This window comes from Giraffa tippelskirchi, chromosome 9, assembly GCF_054371585.1.
Source record: "Giraffa tippelskirchi isolate mGirTip1 chromosome 9, T2T-mGirTip1v1.2.pri, whole genome shotgun sequence".
NCBI lineage: Eukaryota > Metazoa > Chordata > Mammalia > Artiodactyla > Giraffidae > Giraffa > Giraffa tippelskirchi.
The window spans coordinates 41,590,595-41,604,249 of NC_137283.1; the positions used below are offsets into that span (position 1 = coordinate 41,590,595).

Genomic DNA, 13,655 nt, shown 5'->3' on the forward strand with positions numbered 1-13,655 from the left:
GTGGCTAGGATGTGCAAGAACTGGAACTCTCATACACAGTTGGTAGAAATGGAAAACCTGGAAAACAGTTTGGCAGTTTCTTAAGAAGTTAAACATATACCTACCATATGATCCAATCATTCACTCAGGAAAAAAGGAAATATCTGTCCATATATAGACTTGTACAAAGTGTTCATAATAGCTTTATTTGGAAACAATCCAGACATCATTAATAGAACTACAGTATATGCATAAAGTGAAATACTGCTTAGCAATAAAAAGAAATGAACTGTTGATGCATGCAATATCAAGGATGAATTTCAGAATAATTACACTTGCTGAAAGGAGTTGTTTGCTTTTTTTTAAAGTATAGACTGTAGGGTTCCATTTATATAATATTCTAAAAATTGTAAACTGACCTACTGACAGAAGGCAGATCAGTGATTATGTGCAGATGGGAGGTAGGAATTACAGAGATGCAAGAAATTTTGGAGGCTGGATAGATATGTTCATTTCCTTGGTTATGGTGATGGTTTCACAATGTTTATATGTAGGGGGGTGTGTGTGTGTATCTCTAAACACATCCAACTGTACACTTTTTTTTTAAACAAATTTTAAAATTTATTTTGGAATACAAGAAAATTTATAAAATGAAAGAAGATTAAAAACAAATAAGCAATGAAAAAAAAGCAAACAGATCTCCTGACTCTAATATATATTCCTGTGATGTGGTTTTGTTATTAAGTCATGTCTGACTCTTGTGACCCCATGAACTATAGCCTACCAGGCCCCTCTGTCCATGGGATTTTCCAGGCAAGAATACTGGAGTGGGTTGCAGTTTCCTTCTCCAGACAAACTGTACACTTTACAAACATAGAGACTCAGCAAGATTTCTTTCAGAGCAAAATAGGGGAAACATGGCACATGACAGACGCTTAGAAGTTGACATTTTGCCCTTAGTTCAGTAGATACAATCATTTCTTTTTTAAAATGTTTGTATATATACATTGCAAAATGATCACCACAATAATTCTAGTTAACATCTGTCATCATACACAGCAACACAGTATTATCAACTATAGCTACCATGCTGTACACTATATCCCCAGGACTTGCTTATTTTATAAGTGGAAGTTTGTAACTTTTGATCTTCCTGACTCATTTTGCCCACCCGTCAACACTGACCTCTGGCAACTATCAATCTGTTCTCTGTATCTATGAGTTTGGTTTTTTATGTGTGTGCGTATATGTGTGTTTTCTTTTAAGATTTCACATACAAATGAGATCAGATGGTATTTGTCTTTCTCTGACTTACTCAACCTCAAGGTTCATCCATATTGTTGAAAATGGCAAGAATTCGTTTTTTATCACTGAATATGTGATGTACATATATCACATTTTCTTTATTCATCTATCATTAAACATTTCGGCTGTTTCCTTACCTTGGCTATTGTAAATAATCCTGCAGTGAACATCAGGTGCATATTCCTTTTCTGAGTGTTCCTGTTTTCTTGAGACAACTACCCAGAAGTGGAATTATCGGATCATAGGTTAGTTCCCCTTTTAATGTTTTTGAGAAACTGTCATACTGTTTTCCATAGTGGCTGTAGCATCCAAGGGTTCCCTTTTCTCCACATCCTCACCAATACTTGCTATCTCTTCTGTTTTTAGATACTAGCCATTCTAACAATTGTGAAGTGATAGCTCATTGCTCCACTTCCCTTTCATTTTTTTTGGATGCACCTTGGAGCATGCAGGATATTAGTTCCCAGATCAGGGATGGAACCCATGCCTCCTGCAGTGGAAGTGGAGTCTTAACCACTGGACTGCCAGGGAAGTCTGCCACTGTGGTTTTGATTCGCATTTCCCTGATTAGTGATGCTAAGCATGTTTTTACATACTCACTGGCTATTTGTTTTGTTCTTTGGAAAAATGTCCATTCAAATCCTCTGGCCACTGTCTGGGGTTTTTTGCTTTTGAGTTCTTTATATATTTTAGATATCAATTGCTTATCAGATATAGAACTTGCAAATATTTTTTTTTCCTATTAGGTAGGTTGCCTTTCCATGTTGATGGTTTCCTTTGTTATATAGAAACTTAACAATTTGATGTATTCCCATTTGTTCATTTTTGCTTTTGTTGCCTTTGAATTGTATACTTTAAAATGTGTCATTTGTTATACATTGGTTATAACTCAATAATCTTTTTTAAAGTTAAAAATTTCTAAGATTATACGTTCAGCTGCCTGGAACACCAAGACCATGGCCCCCGTAGACAAGAACCACAAAACCACAAAATAGATAAGCTTGATTTTGGTTATAATGCAAAGGTGTTCTTAGACAGTAGCTAGCTGGTAACATTGATTTCATCATCAAACCATCCCCAACTCCGGACTTTCTCCCCTATTTTTAAGAACAATGCAAACATTCCAGCAATCCCTTGAGATAGCTCCTTGAGAAATACCACCTTCACTTAGACAAAAAGCCATTGACTAGAAGCTCCCAGAGGCAAACATTAGACATTCTCTTTGCCTTTGAGAAACCCAAGCCTGCCGCGTTCACAAACAATGGAGGGGCCTTACATTCTAAGGTTATGAGCTCAGGAGTTTCAACATATACTTGGGGAGTGGAGGGGGTAGAAGCCTTGCTAAGTGTAAATGTCTTCTGTCTTAATATCATCCTGACATCTTGAGGATGATCTGTTTTCTTTCTAACAAGCTAGGCCCAGCAGACAGACAACAACAATACCTTTCAACTTCCCTTGCATTTCAATAATACACCGTACCAGCACTGACAGTATGTGTGTGAAAGTTGCTCAGTCATGTCCGACTCTTTGCAATCCCATGGATTATACAGTCCATGGAATTCTCTAGGCCAGAATACTGGAGTGGGTAGCTGTTCCCTTCTCCAGGGGAGCTTCCCAGGGATCGAACCCAGGTCTGCCGCATTGCAGGCGGATTCTTTACCAGCTGAGCCAAAGGGGAAGCCCCACTGAAAGCATAAAAAGGAAATAACACACGCACACACAAAGGGAGAACCACACAATCACCGTGCAACTGAAGAACTGAAATGTTATGAAGAGTGGAAAACCCCGGCACATCCCTTCATGACTGCACCCCTTCGCCCCCTGCCTCAGGCAATCACTATCCAAAGTGTGGTGATAATCATTCCCCTGAACAGAGCTGTATTTCTATTATCTAGGTAAAACTTCATATAAACAGCATCACAGAGTGGCTGTCTTTCTGCAGTTTGCTTTTTCTTCTCAACATTTCGAAACTGATGCAGGGTGATATGCCTGGAGATGTTGCTGATGCCTTCAACCATTTAATTGACCCATGTCTGATTTACGCCACAGATATGATGGGCACTTCTGGGCCAGCTCAGATCTCCTTGCTGGAACCATCTGTCTATGCAAGCACAGGTCTCTTGTTTTCCCTTTTGCCACCCCACCCCCCACCCCGCCCCAGAGTCAGCATGCAATGTGCACCCAGAATAGAAGTTCAAAGGAATTCATGTCTCCATCTTTAAGGAGACGGACAGAAGAGGAGCTGGTGGGTCCCCAACTTCCTGTCCTTCTCCAGGTAGACAATTCTAGACACATTCTGTACGTTCCTCAGGAGATCCCAGCAGAACTCAGTCCCTGCTGCCCACAGCAATAACCTTGATAATTTACCATAATATTGTTTTCTCCTCCTTCTCTCTTCCACTCATCATCCCTCCTTCCTACTTTCTGGGATCAACCCACTCCCAAAAGGCACCTCCATCTGGGGGCAGGTCCTTGCGCCCAGCCGATTCTCAGGTGACCCCAAACTAAGCAGAGTTATAGCTTATTCATTTTTATTGCTCTGTACTCTTTTGACATAATTTAAACATATAGGTGAGAAAACCAGAAGGGAATGGTAACAATTCCTTGGTTATCTATGAACAGTGAGGTTATCAGCAATTTTTCCCCTTTTACTATTTTTATGCAATTTTCTCATTTCTATGCAAAAATGTATATTACCCCTAACTAGGAAAGAAACAATAAACACTTCACAAATTATTTCCATTTTACAAATGATATACAATCAGTAGAATTCCTACAAAAAAAAAAAATCAGTATGAAGGTAGAGGTCTTAACAAGACAGGATAAGTAGAGATGGTTGGATTGCATCACCAACTTGATGGACATGAGTTTGAGCAATCTCCAGGAGCTGGTGATGGACAGGGAAGCCTGGTGTGCTGCAGTCCATGAGGTTGCAAAGAGTTGGACACAACTGAGTGACTGAACTGGACTGGACTGAACTGAACTGAGGCAGGATAAAGAGTAGGAAGGATCTGAGAGGGAGCAGAGGGTGTGGACGTGATCCCTGGGTATAAAAGGGGCTGAGGGAGGTAGACAGATGGAGCAAGAAGCCTGTGGAATAAGACACACAACTTCCCCATCATACTCCTCCTTCCCCCCAAGCAAGTCCCAACCCCTTTTCTGATTCCACCTCCTCAAACAGGCCCGCCCAGCACCCAGCCTACTTTGTCCTTCCTGGAACAGTTCTGATAGAAGTCTTGATAGAATCTGTGTACCTTCAAGGAAATGACTGGGCACTCAGCTCTGAAAAAGGCCTCATGGTCTCAGGACAATCCATCCCGCTTGCCAGATATGGACTCAAAAATAGGCATGTGATCTAATTTGGAATGATGGGACGTAAGGAGGATCTGTTACCACCTTCTGGGAAAGTTGTTCTTGGCTTATAGGAACCCCCAGGAACTGTCTCTCAACCTCAAAGGAAGAAATCTCAGCTACGGGAAAACACAAGGGGAATCAGTCTTAGGAACAATGAAACCATGAGAGCAGAAACCCAAAGAACCTAGGTCCTTGATGACATCACTGAGTCACTGGATCCTAGAAACCCATAACCCACTCTGTCTGGACTTGCTGACATGACACAATCAATTTTTTGGTAAAGGAGCCAGTTCAGGGTCCCATTCCTTGCAACTGAGAGGATTCTAAATGCCCCGTTTTCTCCTTAAGGACTCTTTTTTTTTTTTTTTACTTATTTTTGCCTGTGCTGGGTCTTCATTGCTGTGTGAGCTTTTCTATAGCTGTGGCAAGCAGGGGCTACTTCTAGTTTCTTTGTGAGGCCTCTTTATTGTGGTGGCTTCCCTTGGTGTGGAACACTGGCTGTAGGTGCACAGGCGTCAGTAGTTGTGGGCTCTACAGGTTCCTTAGTTGTGGCACATGGGCTTAGTTGCTCTGTGGCATGTGGGATCTTCCCAGACCAGGGATGGAACCCATGTCTCCTGCACTGGCAGGTGGATTCTTTACCACTGAGTCACCAGGGAAGCCCGAGGGCTCTTCTTGCTATCCATTTCATCCATACACAATGTCTTAGGGGTCCTGACACCATTTGTCCCAAACCTAACACCAATCAGCACCAACAAACCAAACCCCAAATCTGATATCTCCCTTCAGCTCACTCACCCAGCAGCCTAGAGCAGTAAAAACCCAACCCTTTCAATCAGAAAAGTGTGGGATTGATTACCTTTCAGCGCTTTCCAAATACTTCCCATGTGGCAAGTACTTCACTCATTAAATCTTCACACCCACTCGTGCAGGTAGAAACTATGATTATCCTCAGTTTACTGGTGAGAACACTGAGCACTAACCCAGAGGAACCGTGTATACTACACCACATGGTAAGTGCCAGATTCAACCCCAGAGCTGCCTGACTCCCAAGTCCTCACTCTTAACCATGAGCTCTCCATCCCCAGAAACCCAAGGGAGGCAGGTCATGTCATCAACTAGCAGATGGACAGAAAAATCTGACTCAGCCTCATACCCCCACTACTTAAGAGCACACCATCCATTCCTGGAGACTAGCCAGAGGTAACTCAGAGATCCAATCCTGTGTTTGTCTTGCTTTGTAGGAGCTATAGGACATGCTAATCTGAGGGGAAGGGAGCGTACTGCAAACAGTATATCCAGCATATTTGTTTTACTTTATCTACTGACAGGGACTCTAAAAGAGTTTCAACTCAAAGCAAGCTTTAGGGAGGCAAAATTGGTTACCATCACAGAAAGGGTTAAGATGGATTGTTACTATAAGAACTAGGACACAATTTCAACTAGGATACAGTAGATGAGACAATGTATCATAGTTCAACTAAGATATAATTTCAATATATTTAGTTTCTTTAGAATTACTCTGGACTTGTTCTGTGCTCGGTCACTCAGTCTTGCTCGACTCTTTGCAGGTTGACCCCATGCACTGTAGCCAGACAGGTTCCTCTGTCCAGGCAAGAACGCTGGAGCAGGTTGCCATTTCCTACTGCAAGGGATCATCCTGACCCAGGAATTGAATCTGCATCTCTTGCGTCTCCTGCATTGGCAAGTGGACTCTTTACCACTTTGCTAACCTGGGAAGCCCAGAATTCTTCTGGACTGAAATAAGTTTATTGTTCATTCAAAACACTCAAATTTAAAAAATCATTTTCTTAGCCACTCTTCCAAGCCCCAATCCCCTTTATGCTCCTAGCCTCCAGCATAGCTCCCGGCCCACAGCAGAGGCTCCACAAGTCTTTACTGAACAAAGTATCTATACATTACTACTCTGTGCTACAGGTGAGAAAATTTTACTCTCTGTAAAGCTATTATCCTTCAATTTAAAAATAAATTAATTTAAACATTTTTTATTCTCCTTCCAATTCTTTCTCAACTCTTTGGAGCAGGTTAAGGAGAAAAGTTCAGTGTGCTGTAGGTGACTTTGAACACCTCTTCACCTCTGGCTAATTTTCCTTTTAACCAAAAGAGTAGGCCTCCCACTGAGAACAGGCAACAGCACCAGCTGGGATTTAATAACACTGTTTGGGGTTTATTTATGGTTACCTTCAATTTACCTAGTGACACTGCTTTTCCATATTATGAAAGTCTCCTTTCCAAATACATTTGTTTTAAAAGTGAGTCAGTCAACTGCGGGGGAGGGGGTGATGAGTGAAAATGGAATAAGAGACACGGGAGATGGCAAAAAGAATAAAGGTGGTTCCTTTACAAATAACTGAATTTGGGGAAACACAGGACTAGGCCAGATCCCCCATTTTACAGATGGGGAAGCAGGCTGAGAGGTCGGGGCTCTCCATCCAGGGATGACAGAAGCAGGCCTAGGACTAGGATACAGTGTCTGGTCCTGCCATCTGCCTGGGACCGGAAATCCTGACAAATCCAACTTGCTCTGGTCCTTTTCCAGGACCAGAAACTGGTCTCCAGATGCAGAGCTGATCTTACTGATAACACCTAACCGATGGTCACCTTTAAGAGCTAGCAAAAAAGAAACAAAAGCCATTGTATAATGGTGTAAATTTTTGCTCTATCCCATGGAAACGGTACTCAGGCTGACTAATGTCTTCCCAGTATCAAAACATAAAAATCGGGCTTCCCTAGTGGCTCGGTGGTAAAGAATACACTGACCAATGCAGGAGACACGGGTTGGATCCCTGATTTGGGAAGATTCCACATGCTGTGGAACAACTACCCCATGTGCCACAACTACTGAGCCCAAGTGCCCAAGCCCGTGCTCCACAGCAAGAGAAGCCACTGCAGTGAGAAGCCCCTGCACCACAACCAGACAATAGTCCTCACTGGCCCCAACAAGGAAAAGAAACTTGCAGCAATGAAGACCTAGAACAGCCAAAAATATAGAAATAAAAATAAATACAATCAATAAAAAAAATAAAATAAAAAATAAAAACTGCACTAGTCACTCACTCAAGTAGCCTCCCCCCCCCCGAAAAATTCTATCTCTGGGAAAGGTGTTGGGTGTTCCCTGCCCCCACAAAAGATGACCTAAAAAATGACACTCCCTAGAAGTCAAGTATTAGAAATGTGGCCCAACAAAGGACACAGCAGGCAGCAGCAACTCGAAGGGTAACTGGGAGAAGTAGGTAGTTACATGAGACACAGATCCCTTCAGCCTGTCTGGGCCAAGACCAGCATATCCCTGACAAGAACTGAGAAAGCTGCCCACCCCCTAACCTCCCCCATCCCCTGGTCTCAGCAGCCACAGTTTGCAGTTGCCAGCTGCCTTCCCTCACCCCATTTGGGCAACCTTGATGCTGTTTGTACCAGCTGGTGTCACCCAAGCAGTCCAGTTCCCAAGAACTTCTGTAAGAAACATGTTGGTGGCTCCATGAGAAGATATTAGATAGTGCTGGGTTCAAGACCACACCCAGGGCAGCACAAATCCTGACAGGTGGTTCAGGCAGTCCCCCCATGACCCCAGATGCCAAAGGGCCAGGACTAGAAGAGAAAGAAGGTGGTGCCCAGGGCCAGGTCAGCCAACAAATCAGGCTGAAGGAGTGGGACTGGGGCTGTGGGAGCAGCTAGGATAACCTGCTTGGCTTCAGACTGAAAGTGTTCAAGGCAGTGAGCATCACCTCCCCTCCAGCACAGCTGGTTTCTCTTCATCCTCCTCCACTAGGGGCTGAAAAGGGTTAGTGGGAGGGGCAGGGCTTCACAGTATAATAATGCAATGTTGCCTTAAAACTCACCATTCAGAAAACTAAGATCATGGCATCTGATCCCATCACTTCATGGCAATTAGATGGGGAAACAATGGAAACAGTGACAGACTATTTTCTTGGGCTCCAAAATCACTGCAGACAGTGACTGCAGCCATGGAATTAAAAGATGCTTGCTCCCTGGAAGAAAAGCTATGACAAACCTAGACAGCATATTAAAAAGCAGAGACATTACTTTGCAAACATTCATATACTCAAAGCTATGGTTTTTCCAGTAGTCAGGTATGGATGTGAGGGTTGGACCGTAAAGAAAGCTGACCACTGAAGAATTGATCCTTTTGAACTGTGGTGTTGGAGAGGACTCCTGAAACTCCCTTGGACTGCAAGGAGATCTAACATGTCAATCCCAAAGGAAATCAATCCTGAATATTCACTGGAAGGACTGATGCTGAAGCTAAAGCTCCAATACTTTGGCCACCTGATGCAAAGAACTGACTCATTAGAAAAGACCCTGATGCTGGGAAAGACTGAAGGTAGGAAGAGGAGGGATGATAGAGGATGAGATGGTTGGATGGCATCACCAACTCAATGGACATGACTTTGAGCAAGCTCCGGGAGGTGGTGGACAGGGAAGCCTGGTGTGCTGCAGTCCATAGGGTCGCAAAGAATGGACATGACTGAGCGACTGAACAACAAGAGGCAGAACAGTAAGCTGGGGTCAGCCAGCTCGCAAGTGGCAGAGTCAAGACTCAGACCCATGAGCAGTCACCTGGACTCTGGACGATGTTACAGCCACTTCCAGGAGAGCAATATCAGGAGAGAAAGAAATGGGAGCAAAGGACATGCTAGGAGACAAAAAGAAAGGCTAAAGAAGGAAAGGAGGGCAAAGGAGCTAGTCTATATATATATAGAGAGAGAGAGAGCTCTACTAGCCAGACAAGAAGGAAGGGAAAGTCAGGGAATGTGTCAAGAACAGTTGGCACCTGTTTTCTATTCTTAAGTGATATTTGGCCAGAAGACCAGGAAATGCCACTGGCCTATGACTCCTGCCCTCAAAAATTCAGGCCACTTCTTTGTCAAAAAACACCCTAAAAGGTACAAGGTATCTTTGACCAATTTCTGAGTCACCAATTTCTTTGACCCACCCTTCCCCTTACAAGATAATTAGGCCATGTCTTCCTCCAGTCAAAAGCGGCCACCACTAGCCCAGGAATTAAGAGGAGGGAGGAAGGCAGTGACCACCAGTTAAAGTCCCTTAGTGTCCACCAAGGGCTGGGTCAAGAGCGTTACAGGAACTGTATCATTTATCCTCAATAAGACCAAGACTGGAGTACTAATATAGCCTGGGGCACATAACCTGGGAGAGATCAAGCATCTTGCCCTGAGTCTCCTAGCTATTAAGTAGCCAAGTCTAACTGACCCATACTCTTAAGCACTCTGAGGAAATGACTCAGTTTATATTTAAGAGTGGTTTACAGCCTATCTCCTTTGCCTCAAACAAGACCAAGACAGGGTGATTCCAGGGGTCTGGTGTCCTGAGGGCTGTTGAGAAAATGTCTCCGAGAAACCAATGAAGAACTCAGGGCTGCAGACAATTTTCAGACACCTGAGAGTTTGCAGGCAGGCAAGGGTGAGAATTCCATGGACAGAGGAGCCTGGCGGGCTACAGTCCATGAGGTCACAAAGAGTCAGACACAGATGAAGCAACTTAGCATTCATGCACGCAAGAGTGAACCAGCCACATTGTTACCAAGTATATTTGAGACATTTAAACAGCTAAGGAAGCTGAGCAACTAAAAGGTATGTTTTAGTTTGGTGTTTCTGTGCTGGACTAATCATGAGACAAGGTCACAATGTAATCAAAGATAATTACTATTATTAAGAGACCCTGGCAGTCCCAATAAAAGTTGATCCTAAAAACTTTTAAGAGACAGAAGTGGCTGCAACATCCCCCTCTGTGGTTGACCAAAACATATTTCTAGATGAAGGGAGACTTGCAAACCATGATGAGCCTAAACCAAGACCTCCAATTTTAACGCTGGCCACAGCTCAGCAATAACTCAAGGATGAATCTCGTTACAAACATCAGTATGACCAAAATGATTTCACAAAACGTTTCCAGTCCACAGTCTTTTTCCTAAGAAAATGCATCCCCTTCCACATTCTGATCAAAAGACAGCTGAAAGCAAAACTCTGGAAAAACAGAAGAAAAGAAAACATTCTTCACAGGTGATGCATTTTTTCTTTATATTTCTATGTTCCTGTTTTTTAATTTTTTTTTTTACAAAGAACTACAAATGCAACTTTTACATATTAAAAAAAGCCCAACTTATTAGAAATTGAGTTTCAAAGACATGCTGAGCTGACATGTCTTCCTTTGGGGACTGAAATCTCAGGAGAGGGTTCGAGTCACAGCCTGCCACATACTGGCTGACTGGGCGTGCCTCAGTTTCCTTGTCTGTGTAATGGGGTTACCACAATAACTACAGCTCGGGGTTGCAATGGAGTTCCATTTAGCTATAACTGAAAAGGATTTATCCCAATGCCTGGTGCCAGTATGTGCTCGATATATATTTACTATGAACAAAACTATTACTATGATCATAGTGCCTTTCAGTGGTTTCTTTTGATGTTCATTTTATCTGACCCTCATACGGCAACCTGGAAAACGCCTTGTTCTCTAACAGTTGAAGTAAATTATGGATGTTCGAAAAATGACTACAAAATGCTGAATTCTTCATGTTCAGCATCACTGTCCCAAATGATGAACATTTTGGGGCTTCCCAGGTAGCTCAAACGGTAGAGTCTGCCTGCAATGCAGGAGACTTGGGTTCGATCTCTGGGTTGGGAAGATCCCATGGAGGAGGGCATGACAACCCACTCCAGTATTCTTGCCCACAGAATTCCATGGACAGAGGAGCCTGGCAGGGTCCAGTCCATGGGGTCACAAAGAGTCAGACACGACTGAGCGACTACTACTCACTGTCCCCAAAACTGAGGTGTTCTACTGGGACCTCAGATCCAGTCGTCCACTGCACATAACTCCCATTTCTCTGTAGGCTGGTGATCGTATATCTTCTGAAAGCAAATACACTGCAAACAAGTCAAAGTACCAAACTTACTATTCAACCCATCTATGCTGGAGGCTGTTTATTTATTCCATAATTTATTTATTATATTCCTACTAAAAGCCAAGCTCAGAGCCCCAGAGGTAAATAAGAGATAGCGCCTGACCTGGAGCAGTCGTCACCCAGTAGGAGAACAAGACAGGCAAGTTGGGAGATCAACACAGCTCAGTAAGCTATGAACTGGAAGGGCACCAGGGGAGGGGGGAGCTGTGGGTGCCCTCCCACCTTGGCTGTGACTCCCAACGGCTTTCAAACAAAAGTACTAAGGATAGGAGAGGCGATTATGGTAAGAGATGTGTGCCCCACTGGAAGTGTAACGTGACACCTAGATCACTTCCTGTAAAGGATTTCCCAGCAGAAGAGGCATTCCCCCAGTGCCAGCCTGCTTGCCTCTTTTAGTGAAGATGGGAAACATGACAAGCCATTGCTCAGGTGCTTGCAAGCCAGGATCCACCAAGGTTCCTTCTCCCAGAACACTTTCTGGGTTCTGCCCTGGGATGGCTGGAAGCTGCACTGAGCGGGCCCCTAGTCCCACCAGCAGCACATCCTCGGTCTTCCAGCCTCTGCCTCTTCTGACAAGGAATCTTGTAAACAGAACCCAGAACTAACTCTGTTCAATTAACAGAACTGCCAAGTCACAAAGGTCCTTTAGGGTGGGAGCCCTGAGGCCTCAGCACCTGAGGGCCCCTGGGACAGCAGGGCCTGGTCCTCTACCTCTGGCTTGCTTTACCTCACCAAGGGAACAATCACTTCGTTCCTGTGCATGAAGTACCAAGCTGGACCTCCCTGGTGATCCAGTGATTAAGAATCGGCCTATCAATGCAGGGGACACAGGTTCGATCCCTGGTCTGAGAAGATCCCACATGCCATAAGGCAAGTAAGCCTGTGTGCCACAGCTACCCACCCTGCCCTCTAGAGCCCACGTTCCACAACAAGAGACCGCACTGCAATGAGAGGCTGGTGCAGTACAACTAGAGAAAGCCCTGTGCCGCTAGGAAGGCACAGCACAGAAAAAAAAAAAAAAAAAAAAAACCCACCAGTCTGAGCTGTGCTCCCAGCAGGATGTAGAATGCCAAATAATTCCTGTTTTCCCAGAATAGCTGATAAATCACTTCAGGGAGGTGCACACAAACAGTGCAGTACCAGCATGATAAGAACTTGGTTATTTGCTTCGGGGCTGCAGGGGAGATGGAGGAATCTGATTCTAGTCACTGAGACTCCTTTCATAGCCCAGGCTACATGGGAGGCCTGCCTCTGCCTGGGTCACCAGCAGCATGAGGCAGAAAGCAGCACCACTCCTGTTTGTTGAAGGAAAGCTGACCGCTGCCTGCCTCTGCTAATCTGAAAATCTTAATTTATGGGACGCAGGGAATTTACACAGTCCCTGCCACAGTCCCCACCCATTTCCCTATAGCTCGAAAGCCAAAATTCCACACGGGGTTCCAAATAATTCCAACCTCTTTGGTTGCCTTTATATCTAAACGGAAATTCCAGAAAAGTTGTCTGGCATGGCAAAAGCTGACCAGCCTTATGAAAATACCCAGAAAGGTGACCCATTTAGTCAAAAGTGCTTTCAGATCTCCATGAGAAAAGGAATTCATGCCAGCATAAAGGGCCTTCAGAGAGGGAGAACAGGAGTGTTGTGTTAACGCCCAGACCTTTCAACAAGCCAGCCCTGCGATTTCTGGGGAGGCTGAGCACCTAGAGATGGCCAGCAAGCCCAGCTTGATCGCTCAGGAGCTGTACCGCAGAAGAAGCCCCTTAAGGACACAAGTGCAGTCCATGGCTTGGTGCCCTGGTGGTGCACAGCAAGGGGCCTGCCACCCAGACTCCTTGAATATGAGCAAGGAACCTCTGGCTTGGATCGGAAGTTTGTACCAGGGCTGCTCAACTGATACAGGCTGAGTGCCAGCCAGGAAAGAAAAGTTCTGCTCAGTGGCAATCGCAACCCAACACCCCACCTCCGCCCTGCTGCCCTTGCCAGTTAATGTTTACAGGTAGCAGAAGGAAAGGATGTGGGGTGAGGTCACTGCTGACAAAGCACAGCTGTGCCAATGTC

General features: G+C 44.5%; 1 protein-coding gene across 8 annotated transcripts in view; it reads right to left on the reverse strand.

The window, feature by feature from the left end:
* Positions 1 to 13,655, reverse strand: part of FLNB (filamin B) — a 138,908-nt gene that overhangs the window by 116,044 nt on the left and 9,209 nt on the right. Inside the window, exons 1-2 of one of the 8 annotated variants that reach the window (XM_081524761.1) lie at positions 11,987 to 12,174; positions 11,452 to 11,561 (exon numbers count right to left, since the gene is read on the reverse strand). The exons of the other annotated variants lie outside the window; for them this stretch is intronic. The gene's annotated coding sequence lies outside the window, so the exon portion shown is untranslated. Of the gene's footprint in view, positions 1 to 11,451; positions 11,562 to 11,986; positions 12,175 to 13,655 lie in introns of those variants that run through there. 8 annotated transcript variants of the gene reach the window in all.